We start from the raw sequence: 17,756 nt of genomic DNA, 5'->3' as shown, positions 1-17,756 counted from the left end.
GACCATTTATTTAGGAGATATGGTCTCTCCTTCTTATAAAATTAATTAAATAAAAAATATTTTTAATCTGATCTAGTACACGGATTTACCACGTGTAAAATATCCAACCTTAGATCTCCCTCATCCTCTTTCCCTGAAACCCTAAAATCACCCCTCTCTCTCTCTCTCTCTCTATTTTTAATCCCTAATTTCTCACTCTTTCCTCTTCATTCCTTTTCCTCTTCTATCTCTAAAACTTATTTCTCACTCCTTCCCTTCATGAATCCTTTTCCTCTTCAATCCTTTAATCCCTAATTTCTCACCGCCTACAAATTTTGGTGTTGGTTCAAGCTGCTATACTAATTTAACTTCGAACAACAACAACGCAACCACCAACACCATTCTCGTGAGCTAATCTTGTAAGCTAGATCTCCAATTCTGATTTATTCTTGTAAGCTAGATCCCCAATTCCCTTTCCCGTCATGCTTTTCCTCGTTCAAATCCAGCTCATTCAACGACTCTAAGGTGAATTTGTATATCTCCGTGGTATTCTCGTCCAGTCCTTGTTGAGTTGTTGACGACGTCGGACGATAGCAGCCTAGAGTTTGTGATTCTCGGACAGAAGTTTCCCAGTTAAGGTATATTAAACTTTTGATTCTTTTACTTATGTTAGATTAGTGAATTAGTTGGTTATTAAGAAAACACAATTGTTATGTTAGTTTTGTTTAATTAGTTGTAATTACCGATTTAATCACATATATGACAGGTGAGTAAGTTGGGTTTTATTCAATAGAATATTTTGAACTCATGGCTGAATTCAATTCTATAAGTTGGGGTTTTCTCTAATTAATTGTAGATAATTAGGTGTCTGATGTTTCAACTATAAATGTAGAAAGGAGTTTTGTTGTTGTATTTTAATGCTTAATTGTAAGATAACTATGTAGCTATATCAATTACACTATGTTTGGATTGAAGGAAATGGAGGGAAAAGAAGGGAAGGGAAATGAAGGAATGGATTCTCCTTCATTTGGATAATAAATGAGAAAGGAAGGGAATTGGAGAGGAGAGAAATGGAGGGAAGAAATTGTAAGAAATTAATCTCTCCAACAATGGAGGGATTTCGAAGGATAACTCATCATTCTTCTCTCCCCTCACTTTCTCTTCCCTCCCCTTCACCTCCCTCCCCTTCTTTTCTTTCCCATTTCTTTATCCAAACACACCGTTAGTGGGATAATTCTCACTGCCATGTTTTTCGTTATTCCATACATATTTACATTTGGTGTTTTTTTTTTACCTTAATTTTTCATTGATTTGCTTTAACATTACTGTATTTGCTAAAAACCACTTGTTATTGTATGTTTATAAATGGCAGTTGAGCCCGTGAACAATCAATCATTCTTGTATTGAGACTCTGTGCAGCAGCAATTCCTTTCCACTAGCGATTTTTTGATAAATGATTTTGCTTGTAAAATTTTTCAGATGGCGTGAGATTGATGTTACAAGCAGAGGAATTGTAGCACTAGAAGGCCTTGCCCTTGACTAGCCTGATAGAGTATTTTTGTTTAGTATGAGATTTGTATAAATTTCTTGCAAGTATATACTAGTTGTATTTGTTGTAAATGTTATAAATAGAGAATTGTATTTTTGTTTAAATGAAATTGTAATTTTGTTAGAATACAATTATATATATAAATATATTGAAATACGAATCAATTATTTTATTTTATTTTTTTTTTTACAAAAAAAGAAGAAGATCGTCTATTCTAAATAAGTGGTCTCTCTTTTTACAACAAGAGACCACTTTTGATGAAGTAGTCTCTTAGGTCAAAGAGACCTGTGAGCTAGAGACCACCTCTAAGATAGTCTCTTTGGCCATTTTGATATGGTCTCTTTGGCCAATTTTGTAGTAGTGTTTCATTTTTCTTCTTGTTCCAACGAACGACGAATATTACTAGGCTTGACAAATTTCATTTGTTAAAACTATGACTGATCGAAAACAATATGAACACACTAGTTTAATTGTTGAAAAGATACTAGTTGTTATCATAATAAGAAAAAACACAGGATTTCTAGACCCATTTCAATCAACATGAAATGGTCTAATTATTAAAAAACAAGCAAGTCATCGAAGTCACCCAACACTTGTTAGAAGGGCACCATTCCTTTCAATCTCTCACTTGTCCTACCGGACAAGTGTGCTTTTAGTGTACACCCTTTTTCTTATGTCACTTAATGTCTCTTTATGAACTATAAGGTATGATTATTCATCATCCTTATTGCGTTTAGAAGTGTTTCTCAAAATCCGAGTTTGACTGTCAATAAACAGATGATTTCTAAAATCCATCCGAGCACGACCATGTATTTTCACAGTCTTGCTCTTTAAGAGGCCTTATAAACAATAAAGCCATGTTTCCTATTGTTAGTAGGGGGACATTCCCAGTCTTGTAATGTCAGCTTCTCTTACTAAGAGGAACTAGCTGCCTAATTGTTGTCGTATAATCCCCATGTACAGTAGACGTTTGACCAACATCAAACGGACTAGTACTCAAACAAGAGAACTCACAATACTCATGGTTGAGGAAAGAGGTTTCGATAGCTATAATGAGAAACATACTTATGACGATTTTAAATCTCTTAAAGTATTCTCATAGGTCGATCTGGTATGGTTCTAAACCATTACCCTTGCAAATAACTTATGACAATCATGTCCTTGTAGCACAAAAAACGGTGCTATAAATCATACTACACACTAATCTCAAGTGGTCATTAATCGTCCACCATTTTTTATTAAAATATTCAATGTTCACTTAATAGGTGTTTATTTATCCAAGACATTGTCTTGATACCCTATTTTGAATATTCTCAAAATTGAATGGACTCAATATTTAATTCTAAACCATAATTAAATAGTTATGTGGAATATTTAGAAAAAATTTATTCTATTATGAAACTTTACAACGTTTCATCTTATGATAAATGGTTTTCCCAAATGTTTTAAGAGTAATACTCTTCATAAAACATTTATAGAAATCAGACCCATAATTGATATGCTTTATTTCTTTCATGCAATTGTGAATGTTGTCGTTCACTTATCACATAGGTTTAGTTATGATTACTTTGCAAATCTTAGCATCTTCATTATCTACCACTTTCATAATAAGATTATAACATTCGAGCATGTTATGGATTATATGTGATTTAGGATTTATTGTCCAAGTGATGGCTCCCACTCATTTTCATATTTTGAGATCTTCAACTTGACAACCTACAATCATCAACGTTCACTAACGATATTTCCTTTTAACATTTTACTTATTATTGCCTTTAAAGCAACAATATTCTAAACATATATTTTAGTAGACTTCCTGATGATGCTTTGCTTGGGTTTCACTCCAAACAACTCACAATGATTTGGGATACCCAAATCACTTGTGATAATGGAAATTTACCATAAATTTCCGCATATTACACATGGATGTACATCCATGTTACGTTTCTCAAGCCACGACGCTTCTTACCTCGTGCTTACAAATGGATTCCTTGTTAAGGATCTCATCCTTGTTAAGGTTTGTGCTTGCAACATCAATACTCAAATTATATTTGTTTTAATGCGTCAAGAACTCATCCTTTTACTCATCCAAATACTTTGGATGCTCTTGATAATAATATAACGATCTATACTTAGATTCAAGTTGATTGGTATTATATACATTCTTCATATGCTCTAAGCAAGTAAGTCGTGTGGCAATTCCATATCGTAGCGTACATGATGGATTTAGTTGTAGAATGATTCTCAATCTTATTCCATCTATGTAACATTTTAGTTCATTCAGTTTCACTAAGTCTTGCTAAACTGTTTGCTATGTGATACGGTTGAAAGTCTCTACTAGAGTCTTTCATGTTTGATTTAGTATTTAGCCTAGCTTACACTTAGTACAAAAATTTACTTAGTCTTATACTCTTATACATATGGGTCGAAAGCCTTTCAAAGTCCTTCATGTTTAACATGGTAAATTCCTTTACTCGTTTAAACATTTAATTAAGTCTATACCATAGATTTTAATTCCCAATATGTACTAAGTATCGCCTTTAATTTAGTCCATTGTCGAAAACACTTTCAAATATAAGCATTTAGAATATAATAGTTATTTTACCATAGAGTTTGTAAACTTTTTGTTGGACCTTAAAAAATTGAGTCTTGCTCCCACTAAACTTCTTATTCATAAGTACTTCTATGTTTCTCCATAAGCCAATCCTTTTATTAACTTCATATGAAAATACGTTCCATTTCCTATATGCAATGCTTCCTTCGATCACATAATGGATTTCCTGAGCTTGCTTCCAAATATAGCTTTGTTTAGATTTTCAAAACCCTTAGACTATTTTCATAGTCACTTCCAAAAACCTATTTTTAGGAAGGCGGTATTGGTATCTATTTTGCCATATTTCATATACACAATTTTTTGCTAGAATAATCACAAAAAGACATAAGCATTCCGATTGGTGATTAGGTTTTATTAAAATAAACTCCATGAATTTAATTATATCATTTTCAACCAATCTAACTATGTATGCATATATATTTCCATATTTGTTAGTTTTATCCTTGAAAACTTATTTGCGATTGATGGGTCTTTCACCCTTCATGAAAATTAATCAAGTTTCAAACATGATTTTTAAACATGGAGTCTATTTCGGATTTTTATGGCCTCTGACCATTGTTCGGAATTTGGATTTGTCGTAGCTATCTTACAAGATATAATTCCCTTACTATCTAATAGTAAATAGTATGCTTGTAAGTCTTTGGTTTATTTCTAAGTTAGTAGAAATTTATAAGAATCAATCCAAGCCTTTGGTGAATTCTATACCTATATGGGGCAATTGCATCAAACACTGAGTTTCAAGGCGCTTTAAAAGCCCTTTGATTATGTTGATCTTACTCCAAGATTTCCTGATGTTTTGTGAGTAATGAATTCTCTTTTAAGGCACTTATAAGGTGCTTTTGAGTATTCTTGATCAAGCATTCTCAATTCTAGTATGTTACTAAGCTCGATGGTCATCAATTTCATTTTCCTCCCACTTGTCATTTTGGAAATGTGTTACTTCCCAGAAAGACACCACTTAGAGCAACAAATATTATGTTCTCAATTAGGTTGTGGAGGCAACGCCCTTAGTCTCACTTGAATGCTTACAAAGAGACATTTATATTGTCTTTGGTTAAAAGTTCGTTGTGAAACAAACAGTTAGCTCCCACTTGAGCTATCTGACAAGGTAAAGTCGTATCCCCTAATAAAAAATAATTACCTAAGTCCTCTAACCAAAGTAGATAGGGAAGTAGGGTCGAACTCCACAGGGAAACAAGTCTTTCTATTCCTAATTAATTATTATAGTCTAAATTATCTAAGTAACCAATATTTTTGAGAATAAGATCTATACTACGGAGAATAAGGACGAAAGAAATAAAGTAGGGGAAAAATCAAATATTAAAAGGCCTAGGGCATAGGTTCACTAATAAACAATATTCCAGGGCAAATCATAATAAGCAATCATCAAGAATTGGTTAATCAGATTATAAAGGGCTTTCGCTACGTATTATAATCACAGAGCTAATTTACCGGTATTAAATCTCATCTGTCGAATCTCGACTTAACCATTTATAAATTAATCCGCCTATTGAAACTAAGCCTAAACGTCAATTCTCATCTGTCGAATCTCGAATTAATATTGCTAAACTCATACAATTAAATCTAGCCAAACCTAATTGCATAGCATTAAATCAATCAATAGGAAATCAACCAAGCATTGATAATTAACAATCACAAAATTACCCCTTCATATCATTTATTTGATCCCCATAAACCCTAGAAATAAAACTACTCACGCATCATCATAACTAAACTAATCAAATAAATAAATAAAAGCATAATCAAAGAAGTAAGTAAAATAGCTGAAATTAAAAGAGAAGAAATTGTTACCAAAATAAATCTGGATTAATGGAAATAATTAAGAACAAAAGTTGAGAGAGAATTTAAGAGAGAGAAATATTCTAAGTAGAGAGAGAAAGTCTAAGAAAGAAGGTAATCAATAATTACGTACAAATCTCGTACTTAAACATTCCCTAAAACAAAATTTAAAACTACGATCGGACATTTTTCCCAATTAAGAACTAAGTTTCACTCTTCACATCTTTTCAAAATTTTAGCGAGATTAATTAAGCATGAATCAAATGAAGAACCATATACGCTAAAATCATCCATAAAGACCTCCATAATAGACTAATATAATGGGTATTTGTGTATCCTCTGCTATGTCTAAAACAACAAAATCAACAGGAATAAAAAATTTACCAACTCTGACAGGTACGTCCTCTAAAATACCTAAGGGGTATTTTACCGAACGATCTGCCATTTGCAAAGTTATATTAGTAACTTTTAATTCTCCCATATTAAGTTAAGCGCAGACAGACGATGGCATGACACTGACACTAGCACCCAAATCACACAAAGCTTTATCAATAAAAACATTCCCAATATGACAAGGGATAGAAAAACTACCGGGATCCTTTAATTTAGGAGGGGATTTGTTTTGCAATAAAGCGCTACACTCCTCTGTGAAAGCTACAGTTTCTACTTCATTAAAGGCCCTTTTCCTAGTCAGGATGTCTTTCATAAATTTAGCATAAGCAGGAACTTGAGTGATTAAGTCAGTGAAAGGAACTGTTACCTGCAGGTTTTTCACAACCTCTAAAAACTTACCGAATTGTTTATCAAACTTACTCTTCAGTTGTCTATTAGGGAATGGAAGTTTGATAACCGGGCTCTGCACATCTCCTCCCTTATCCTGCGATTTACCCTGCACAGAAACATTAGTAGAGTTAGTATCTATTTGTAGCCCTGCAGGGCTAGCAGGATTAGCGTTTAGTATAGAGGAATCTAGATCAGGAACTGGTCTATCTTCCTTTGGCATAGGAGGTCCATCATAATGTGAACCACTCCTTAGAGTGATTGCATTGGCATGATCTGTAGGATGGATAGGTTGTGATGGTAGAGCTCCCTGCTGACGGGATTGTAGGGAAGATGAAAGTTGTGCAATTTGATTGTCCATGATTTTTTTATGGGCTAGGATAGAATCAATTTTCGCATCCCTACTCTCCATATGCTTTAGCATATTGGCAAGTATTGCTCTAATTTCTGTCATGGCAGGGTCGGAAGATGATGAGGGTGATGCTAGGCTTTTCTGGCCGAAATTAGGATGATAATATTTTTGCTGTGGTGGGGTTTGCTGTTGTGGTTGTTGCGGAGGTGGAGGGTTTTGAACATTGGTGCTCCGGTACGAAAGATATGGATGGTTCTTATACCCGGCATTGTAGGAATTGGAATATGGGTTATTCTGCCTATAGGTTTGAAAGGCATTAACTTGTTCCATAGAGCTCCTACAATCTTGCTCCCAATGACCTACAATTCCATAATTTTCACAAAAAGCTTCATTGTTAGCAACAGCAGAAACATTAGCTACAAAGTTAGGAGCAACAGTAAGATTATCTAATTTTTGACAAATAGACGTTAATTGAGCTTGCAAAAAGGATACGGAATCGACATTATGTTTTCCTTTATTTGCAAACCCTCTCGGATCCCCATGTTGGGAATTGTGTATTGCCATGTCTTCGATAACCTGTCCTGCTGTAGGGAATATTTCAAGCATTAACCCCTACCTTGAACCCCACTGTGATCATACACTAAAGTACGGTGGCGTCCAAAAGGGAAGAAGATAGAGCAAAAGAGTCGCCAACAAGTTTTAGGAACTTGTAAACCGTTCACAGGATGAAGGTTACACCCCTTAACGATCCAAGAGATCGTTAAATCCATAAGGTCTAGAACCAAATAAGGGTTCGGGGATGAAAGTACAAATCCAACCTAAAAGAGATTGAACCTGCCCTAATAATAAGCCTCTACTTTATTCTGATCGTATTCATGTGCGCTTTTTAATTAACATGCAATCAATAGGTTTAACCCTAAACCTGTTTATCTATGTTGGTTGAATATAATGCACAAATAAATCTATTATTGGCGATCACTTGAAATTATAATCATAATTAACCCTAACAAGATTATTAATTATCTTATTAAGCGTGATTACAAGTACCAAAATTCCCTTTAAACATACATAAAAGGTGTGATCAAGCAATAAATATAAATAAGCATCAAGCAACATAATAATAATCAATATCATGATAAATAATTATAATAAAAAATAATCATCATTATAACAATTATAATCATAAAATCATAAAGTATAATCATAATAATAATCACCGTAATAATAATAATAATCATGTTAAAGCATAATAATAATAGCAAGATCCTAGGCATGATACTAACAAGATTAATTACAAATCCTAGCATGTCACTATGCAATAAAAGTCAAAGCTTTAGCCCTAACATGATACTAACAATCATAAATATTAGGAAGAAAATAGGAAGCATTGCAGGAATCATAATAAACATATTTGATATTATAACCTTTTCCCTAAACATGATACTAGGAATATCATAATAACAATGTAAACATGATTTCTACATCATAATATCAATTAAAACCATTAAAGCACTTACTTTGATGCCTCGTACCTCTTTCTTATAACAAAATACACACGTTAATAACTTCAAAGAAAATAATAAACAAACAATTAAATTAAATAATTGAAATAGAGATTTGGGACCAAACCCTCAGAAATTAAACCTTTAACGTCTAGGGCGAAGGCAACTTCGAATACGGCTAGGTGTTTCTAGATCTTGTGAATGCGGAATTTTGTAGGTAAAAGCAAAGTTTAAAGAAAGAGAAAGAGATTAAGAGAGAATTGATGAAAACTGATTGTAGGTGAATATTCGTGAGAATTGGTTGTTGATGAATAAAAACGGAGTTTTGAATACGTTATTTATAGAGAAATCAGCTAAAAAGATAAAATAAACAAAACAGAGTCTGACGCACAAAAAACAGAGATGGCGAACGCGTTGGCTAACTGGCGCCAAGCACCAAAACTAGCGCCAGGCGCCAATGGCTAGCGCCAGGCCTGGTTCCAGGCGCCAAGCCTGGTTTTAACGCGTTTTCGAAAATCAGATAAGTTTGCCGTACTGGAGGATAAAATCGTATAATTTCCTCGAAAATGCTATTTGATTTTGATTAAAACTCTGAAAAGTCAACAAAAGTCAATTTATCAATGTTAATTGAATTAGGAATGAAAAGAACCTTCTAGAAGAATCTAGAAGACTAAAACCATTCCTAATTGCATTAGGAATGATAAATCATATTAGGCCCTCCCCTAGATCATTGGGCCGCATACAAAGCTCAAACTGGGCCCAGTTTAGTAAATTGGACATAACTTCCTCAATATTCATCGGAATTGGGCTTATAATATATCGTTGGAAAGGTCTTGGCAAGCCCCATCCAACTACACTATTATTGGACCCAAATAATGGACAGACCAAACTGGATTGGCTGTTTTCTTAAAAATAAGTTTTCAAAAACAGAGAGAAGAGAAAAGAAATTAAAACTATCCGCAACACTAGACTTTCCACACTTTCACTTCATTCGATTATGATTCGACGAGAAGGGTACTCATCACTGGGTTTGGTTTTGGGGAGACACAAATGGGTGTCTACACCTGCATCGTCCACATTTAAATTCATGAACCTCCCACTAGCTGCAGAATCTAGCACTGATCTAAAAGAATTTCCAAGTCCATTATAGAATGCTTGGATCAATTTCCATTGTGCTAGATTGTGGTGAGGGCACTCTCTCTATAGATCCTTGAACCTCTCCTAAGCCTCATATAACGTTTCGTCGGCCTCTTGAGCGAAGTTCTGAATAGCACTCCTTAGCACCGCTGTTCTCTCTGCAAGATAGTATTTATTATAGAAATTCAAAGCAAGAGTTTCCCAGTCAGTAATACCAAGTGCAGTTTTATTCAAACCATTAAACCATAATTTAGCTTTTCCACATAATGAAAAAGAAAAAATAATCTCCCTGATTTGGTGTTGCGTGACCCCGGCTTGTCTAATGGTGTTACAATATTGGCAGAAATCTGCGATGTGAAGATTAGGATCTTCACCCTTAGCTCCACTGAATTGCTTCCTCTCTATCATAGTGATAAATTGGGGCTTGATCACAAATTGAACTCCATCTAGAGCCGGAGTGGGAGTAAGGTGTGGGAAATCTGTGAGCTTCGGTTGCGAGTAGTCACTGAGTTTCTTCTGGGCCGTCATCTTTGATTCTGAATCTGAAGGAATATCTGTGTCACTAGAATCAGAGGGAGGATCTCTTCGACTGTTGTCCTCCTCAAAACCCGGCAGAATTTGTCTATAGATCTTCCTTTGCCTATGAAAAGAGCGCTCGATCTCAGGATCGAATGGGATGTAACTTGATCTGGAACACCTATGCATAAACAAGGAACTAAAAGACAAATATGAGAATTGCCTCAAAGAACTAACGTTCTCTGAGACAAAAGGGGATAATCTAGACTACAAAAATATAATCTGAAAACAAAAGGGGATAACCATAGAACTTAATTCCCAATATGTACTAAGTATCGCCTTTAATTTAGTCCATTGTCGAAAACACTTTCAAATCTAAGCATTTAGAATTTAATAGTTATTTTACCATAGAGTTTGTAAACTTTTTGTTGGACCTTAAAAAATTTAGTCCTGCTCCCACTAAACTTCTTATTCATAAGTACTTCTATGTTTCTCCATAAGTCAATCCTTTTATTAACTTCATATGAAAATACGTTCCATTTCCTATATGCAATGCTTCCTTCGATCACATAATGGATTTCCTGAGCTTGCTTCCAAATATAGCTTTGTTTAGATTTTCAAAACCCTTAGACTATTTTGATAGTCACTTCCAAAAACCTATTTCTAGGAAGGCGGTATTGGTATCTATTTTGCCATATTTCATGTACACAATTTTTTGCTAGAATAATCACAAAAAGACATAAGCATTCCGATTGGTGATTAGGTTTTATTAAAATAAACTCCATAAATTTAACTATATCATTTTCAACCAATCTAACTATGTATGCATATATATTTCCATATTTTTTAGTTTTATCCTTGAAAACTTATTTGCGATTGATGGGTCTTTCACCCTTCATGAAAATTAATCAAGTTTCAAACATGATTTTTAAACATGGAGTCTATTTCGGATTTTTATGGCCTTTGACCATTATTCGGAATTTGGATTTGTCGTAGCTATCTTACAAGATATTGCTTGTAAGTCTTTGGTTTATTTCTAAGTTAGTAGAAATTTATAGGAATCAATCCAAGCCTTTGGTGAATTCTATACCTATATGGGGTAATTGCATCAAACACTGAGTTTCAAGGCGCTTTAAAAGCCCTTTGATTATGTTGATCTTACTCCAAGATTTCCTGATGTTTTGTGAGTAATGAATTCTCTTTTAAGGCACTTATAAGGTGCTTTTGAGTATTCTTGATCAAGCATTCTCAATTCTAGTATGTTACTAAGCTCGATGGTCATCAATTTCATTTTCCTCCCACTTGTCATTTTGGAAATGAGTTACTTCCCAGAAAGACACCACTTAGAGCAACAAACATTATGTTCTCAATTAGGTTGTGGAGGCAACGCCCGTAGTCTCACTTGAATGCTTACAAAGAGACATTTATATTGTCTTTGGGTAAAAGTTCGTTGTGAAACAAACAGTTAGCTCCCACTTGAGATATCTGACAAGGTAAAGTCGTATCCCCTAATCAAAAATAATTACCTAAGTCCTCTAACTAAAGTAGATAGGGAAGTAGGGTCGAACTCCACAGGGAAACAAGTCTTTCTATTCATAATTAATTATTATAGTCTAAATTATCTAAATAACCAATATTTTTGTGAATAAGATCTATACTACGGAGAATAAGGTCGAAAGAAATAAAGTAGGGGAAAAATCAAATATTAAAAGGCCTAGGGCATAGGTTCACTAATACACAATATTCCGGGGCAAATCATAATAAGCAATCATCAAGCATTGGTTAATCAAATTATAAAGGGCTTTCGCTACATATTATAATCACAGAGTTAATTTACCGGTATTAAATCTCATCTGTCGAATCTCGACTTAACCATTTATAGATTAATCCGCCTATTGAAACTAAGCCTAAACATCAATTCTCATCTGTCGAATCTCGAATTAATATTGCTAAACTCATACAATTAAATCTGGCCAAACCTAATTGCATAGCATTAAATCAATCAATAGGAAATCAACCAAGCATTGATAATTAACAATCACAAAATTACCCCTTCATATCATTTATTAGATCCCCATAAACCCTAGAAATAAAACTACTCACGCATCATCATAACTAAACTAATCAAATAAATAAATAAAAGCATAATCAAAGAAGTAAGTAAAATAGCTGAAATTAAAAGAGAAGAAATTGTTACCAAAATAAATCTGGATTAATGGAAATAATTACGAACAAAAGTTGAGAGAGAATTTAAGAGAGAGAAATATTCTAAGTAGAGAGAGAAAGTCTAAGAAAGAAGGTAATCAATAATTACGTACAAATCTCGTACTTAAACATTCCCTAAAACAAAAATTAAAACTAAACTAATCAGGTCCCATAAAAACACGCGCCCGATCGGGCGAAGGGCCGCCCGATCGGGCCCGCATTTTTCTTCACACTCTATCTGGGCAGCCGCGCCCAGTCGAGCTAGTACTCTTCTATGCGCGCCCACCCGATCGGGCGCAAGCTTGCCTGATCGGGCCCGGTCTTCTTCTTCGAGGATCGGATTTCGATTGGGCTCGATTCCTCGGCCCAATCTAAATTTCCTCATCGGGTCTTCATCAAACGATCCACTAGCCTCGGTGTCTCGTACCGAGCCCTTAATCATCGGCTCTCACTGATCCTGGGCTTCAAAAGTGGTCGTATCCTTCTAGCTTCCGTAGTTGATCCATAAAGCCCGGGAAAATACTCCAAGAGTGCAATTTCCTGTAAAATACAACTAAAACTACGAAAACACTAGAAAACACAAATTAGTAATAAAAGTGGATCGAAAGAGCCAAAAACACTACTAATTATGACCAAGGGACGGGGTTAAATTACTATATAAAATGGACATATCACTATCTTAGCCTTTAATGAGCCATTAAGATCCCACTAAGCCACCTAGCTTTCACTGAGCCTATGAACTCCACTGAGCCACTTACCTCCCACTGAGCCAGTGAACTCCCACTGAGGCTAAGAGTCTTAGACATATACTTTAAAAGACGTTTAGAAGTTACATCTATCCATATCTGAATATGGCATCCTTTCTTAGCTTTGACATTTTGTTTAGTGTAACACTAGTCATTTGTGCAAATCTTTAAGGACTTTATAGGAAGAGATGTGATCCATCATCGTTCGAGTCATGACATCGAGGTCTCCGTGAAGACATAGTTCTTTGTGAAGTTTTTTTATGAAAATTTCCATTCATAACTTTGAGATGGTCATGCTTGGCTAAAGCAAACATCGCTCAATCTAATCTAAACTTCTTGAAATAGTAATGAAGCTCCCACTAAATTCCGCATCCAACTTAATTAATCCAATCAAGTAAGCCGGTAAACCTAAATTTTGCCAAAATAAAATTTTGCAAGTGCCGCTCAAAACCGAGGCCTAGCCTCAAAAATTAAATAAATTAAATAAAATAATTAAAATGACAAAACCGCAAAACATAGCCAATCACCTTCGTGTGCCTAGCACCAAGCAATAAGGCTTGGTTTGCTAGACACCAAGCCTCGACAGGGGGGTGCAAGGTTGCTGCTCGCACTAGCCTTGCTGTTGTGCTGGACTTGTGCTGCCTAGCAGCCACGCCCGTACCACCATCGCACATCCCCTCCTATACGCATACAAGCATCGCACCACTCTCGCATACACGGTACGCACAGGCTGCTGCACCAAGCTGCTGCCCCCATGCGCACGCACACAGCACTTTGACGCGCCCAGCAGCCTCATGTGAGCTGCGTTAGCAGCCTGATATGTCTAATTTATATAGTGTTTTACCCCTGTCCCTTGGTCATAATTAGTAGTGTTTTTGGCTCTTTAGAGCCACTTTTATTACTAGTTTGTGTTTTCTAGTGTTTTTGTAGTTTTGCTTGAGTTTTGTAGGAAATTGCACATTTGGAGCATTTTCCGGGTTTTTCATGAAGCAACTATGAGCATTAGGAGGACACGACCTTCTTTGAAGCCCAGGACCGGTTAGAGCCGGTGATTAAGGGCTCGGTATGTGATACCGGGGCATACGGATCAAGTATTCAAGACCCGAAGAGGAAATTCGGATTGGGCCGAAGAATCGAGCCCAATCGAAGTCCAAGCCCCGAAGAAGAAGTCGGGCCCGATCGGGCAAGCTTGCGCCCGATCGGACGAGCGCGCACAAATAAGCAACACCAAGAAGACGCACCCTAATCCGTGCCATTTATGGCACCTTTAGGCTATGTTTTCTTTATATTTCTATGCTCGTTTTTAGTCTTTTATGTCGTGTTTTTAGGGAATAATTCTTTATTTGCGTGTTTGTGTGTTAGTTTAGAGAAATGCGTGCTTTTAATGGTTTTCTTATTATTTTATTCATTTCTCGGCTATTTCCCTCGCTTCTCCGTTTGTTTGACTTGTTTTGTAGGTGTGTCGAGCTTCCCAGGATTTAATCATCAAGGAGGGAGCTCAAGTGCATTCAAGGAATTTAACGGAGCCAATTTAGGGAAGCCAAGTACGCAAGTCAAGCCAATCTAAGAAACAAAGGAAAATGAAGGCTTGCAAAGTATTAAAAAGGACCTTTCTGCATTGTTTCGGCCATATCTCGAGTTCTACAGATCGGATTGAGGTGATTCAAGTTTGGTTGGACCTAGACTTGAAGATCTTTCCAATGATAGGTTGCACGCCTTCATAGAATTCCTAGATTGTGAGTTACAGCCTTCCAAAGTTGGCCCTGCAAATCTGCCGCAACCTATTTCTGCCGATTTTGGGCAGTAAGTCCCCGAGGGCTGGTCGCGGGCTCCCCGCGGGCGCGGCTTCCGGGGTGTCCGTTCCCCTCCGCGGGCGCGGCCGATTTCTCCGAGGGCGCGATTCCGGGTCTTTTACGATTTTAAGCTTCTTTTCTCCTTTTGTTTATAGATAGTTTTTGGGGGTTTTCATTATCATTCATTCATGTAATTCTTAGTTTTTATAATAGTTTCACTCTTAGGTTGAGAGATTCTCTCTCTAGATTAGTTTAGTTTAGGAGTAGTTTTAGAGAGAGAAAGTGAGGGATTTCAATGGTGGTTTGAGAGATTGAAGATTCAATGGTGACAATTGTATTGAAGATCTTCTTAATCAATCAATGAGCATTTCTCACTCTCTCTCCTCTTTATTTGCTTTGTCTAATTTCATTGTTTGATTTGGTTTTGATGCTTGATATATGATTAGAGTAATTGTTCTTGATATTTTGTTGATTCTTGATTCCTTTAGTTGATTGTTGATAGATGATGATATTTGAGTAGTTGTTGGATAGGAATTGGATGAAACTTGTATAATTGATTAATTGTGATTAGTTTGGGGATTGTGTTGATTAATTGTTGAGATTAAAGTGATTAATGTAAGTTTGCATGGTGTAATTCGATTAGGCCTTGAGAATTATGCTAGATTGCATTGTAATTGCTAATGACACGAACAATTGGCTTAGGCATTGCAATTATAGATTGGTTTTTATTGTGATTCTCTTGATTTGTTATTCATAGTGAGCCCTAGCTTAACAATTAGGAGATAGCTCTTTGATTCCAATTGATTGCTCTTATCATTAGTCCTCACAACCCTTGATTGACATGCTCTTCCAAGTTGTTACAATTCACATGATTACTTGTTGATCCCCGTTCCTAGTGTTTTATAACCTTGGTTACTTGTATCGTTAGTTGTTAGTATTCACTCTTACCTTCGTCTTCGACCTAGCTTAGGCGCATAATTGAAAGTGCTTGAACATTACCGTTCCTTTAGGTTCGACCCTTGACTTGCTTCTATACTCGTATTTAGGTTTGTTAAGTGTTTATAAATTGAGTTTGACCAAGGGAAGATTAGATAACGACCTAGTTTTCCCCTCGTCACGCGCGATCGGGTTAGCGTAGGCTCGATCAGGCGCGGCGCACCAGGAAGGACGAAGGAAAAAAGGCGGGCCCGATCGGGCGGCCCTTCGCCCGATCAGGCACGTGTTTTTTAGAGGACCTGATTAGTTTTCAATTAGGATTTGTTTTAGGGATGTTTAAGTACGATTTTTGTAAGTAATTTTAATTACCTTCTTTTTTAGACTTTCTCTCTCTACTTAGGATTTTTTTTCTCTCTCTCTAAAATTCTCTCAACTATTGTTCTTAACTCCATTCCTTAATCTAGATTTCTTTTGGTATCAATTTCTTCTCTTTTAATTTCAGTTATTTTCTTTAATTTTTTCATCATGTCTTGCTTTATTGTTTTTATTAGTTTAGATTTAATTATGCTTGAATAGTTTTATTTCTAGGGTTTATGGGGATCTAATAAATAATATGAAGGGGTAATTTGTGATTGTTGATTATCAATGCTTGATTAATTTCCTATTGATTGATTTAATGCTAAGCAATTAGGTTTGGCCAGATTTAATTGTATGAGTTTAGCAATATTAATTCGAGATTCGACATATGAGAATTGATGTTTAGGCTTAGTTTCAATAGGCGGATTAGTTTATAAATGGTTAAGTCGAGATTCGAGAGATGAGATTTAATACCGGTAAATTAACTCTGTGATTATAATACGTAGCGAAAGCCCTTTATAATCCGATTAATTGATGCTTGAAGATTGCTTATTATGATTTGCCCTGGAATATTGTTTATTAGTGGACCTATGCCCTAGGTTTTCCCTTCATTGAATTATACCCTTTTTATTCCCTTCCTACTTTTACCTTTTAGTATTTAATTATTTTTTTTACAACAATTTTTTACTTGATAATTTAGATTGCATATAATTAATTAGGAGTAAATTGACTTGTTTCCCTGTGGTTCGACCCTTCTTCCCTATCTACATAGTTAGTGGATTTAGGTTTTATTTTTGATTAGGTGAATACGACTTGAGCCTATCACAGCCCGGCTGCCAGAGAGTTTGCTTGGGTATCTTAGGCCTCGAGTTATGTGCTCGTGCCTCGGAAAAAAATTCGCGATTATTCGTGTGACATTTTTAATCAATTCTAAATTAATTTTAGAATAAATTTATTGAGTAAAATAAATGAAATAAAACAAGTCCAACTTAATAAATTCATTAAAGTGCACAAAACCAAAATTATTTCCAAGAACTATTCTTTAATAAAATTGGTTCAACTTGATGCAACAAAATGAATAAGGGTTATTCTCACTATTAATTTAGCCAACATAATTTAATCATGAGATTTGACAAAATTAAAAGGGGGTTGGAATTATGAACAAACAAAATTCAAACAAAGATTCCAACTTTAACTTGTGAATTCTTGAAAAAATTAAATCTTCCAATATGAAGATTAATGAAATTTCTATCACAAGTTTGAAACTTTATGACTTTAATCAACTTGATAAATGATTAAATCAAGAAAGTTCAACAAAATTCACGGAATTGAGTAACTCAAAGTTTCAACCACTTAAAATGCACTTTTAATGTAATTTCAAGCCTTAGAAACCTATAAATAGGTAACATTGACATGTTATGAGAAAGAAATAGGTCATTTGATAAGAAATGTAGAAAATGACCAAATTAGAAGTCATATAGGCCATATTT

General features: G+C 35.2%; 1 long non-coding RNA gene across 1 annotated transcript; it reads left to right on the top strand.

The window, feature by feature from the left end:
• The first annotated feature begins 210 nt into the window (after nucleotides 1-210).
• On the top strand, nucleotides 211-1,705 carry LOC145640892 (uncharacterized). The gene is made up of 2 exons (XR_014114996.1): nucleotides 211-617; nucleotides 1,459-1,705. It is a non-coding gene; the product is annotated as an uncharacterized LOC145640892 (long non-coding RNA).
• The last annotated feature ends 16,051 nt before the right edge of the window (nucleotides 1,706-17,756 follow it).

The sequence above is a fragment of the Chenopodium album genome, chromosome 7, assembly GCF_948465745.1.
Source record: "Chenopodium album chromosome 7, dcCheAlbu1.1, whole genome shotgun sequence".
Taxonomy (NCBI): domain Eukaryota; kingdom Viridiplantae; phylum Streptophyta; class Magnoliopsida; order Caryophyllales; family Amaranthaceae; genus Chenopodium; species Chenopodium album.
This window is presented reverse-complemented; position numbering and strand designations above follow the sequence as displayed.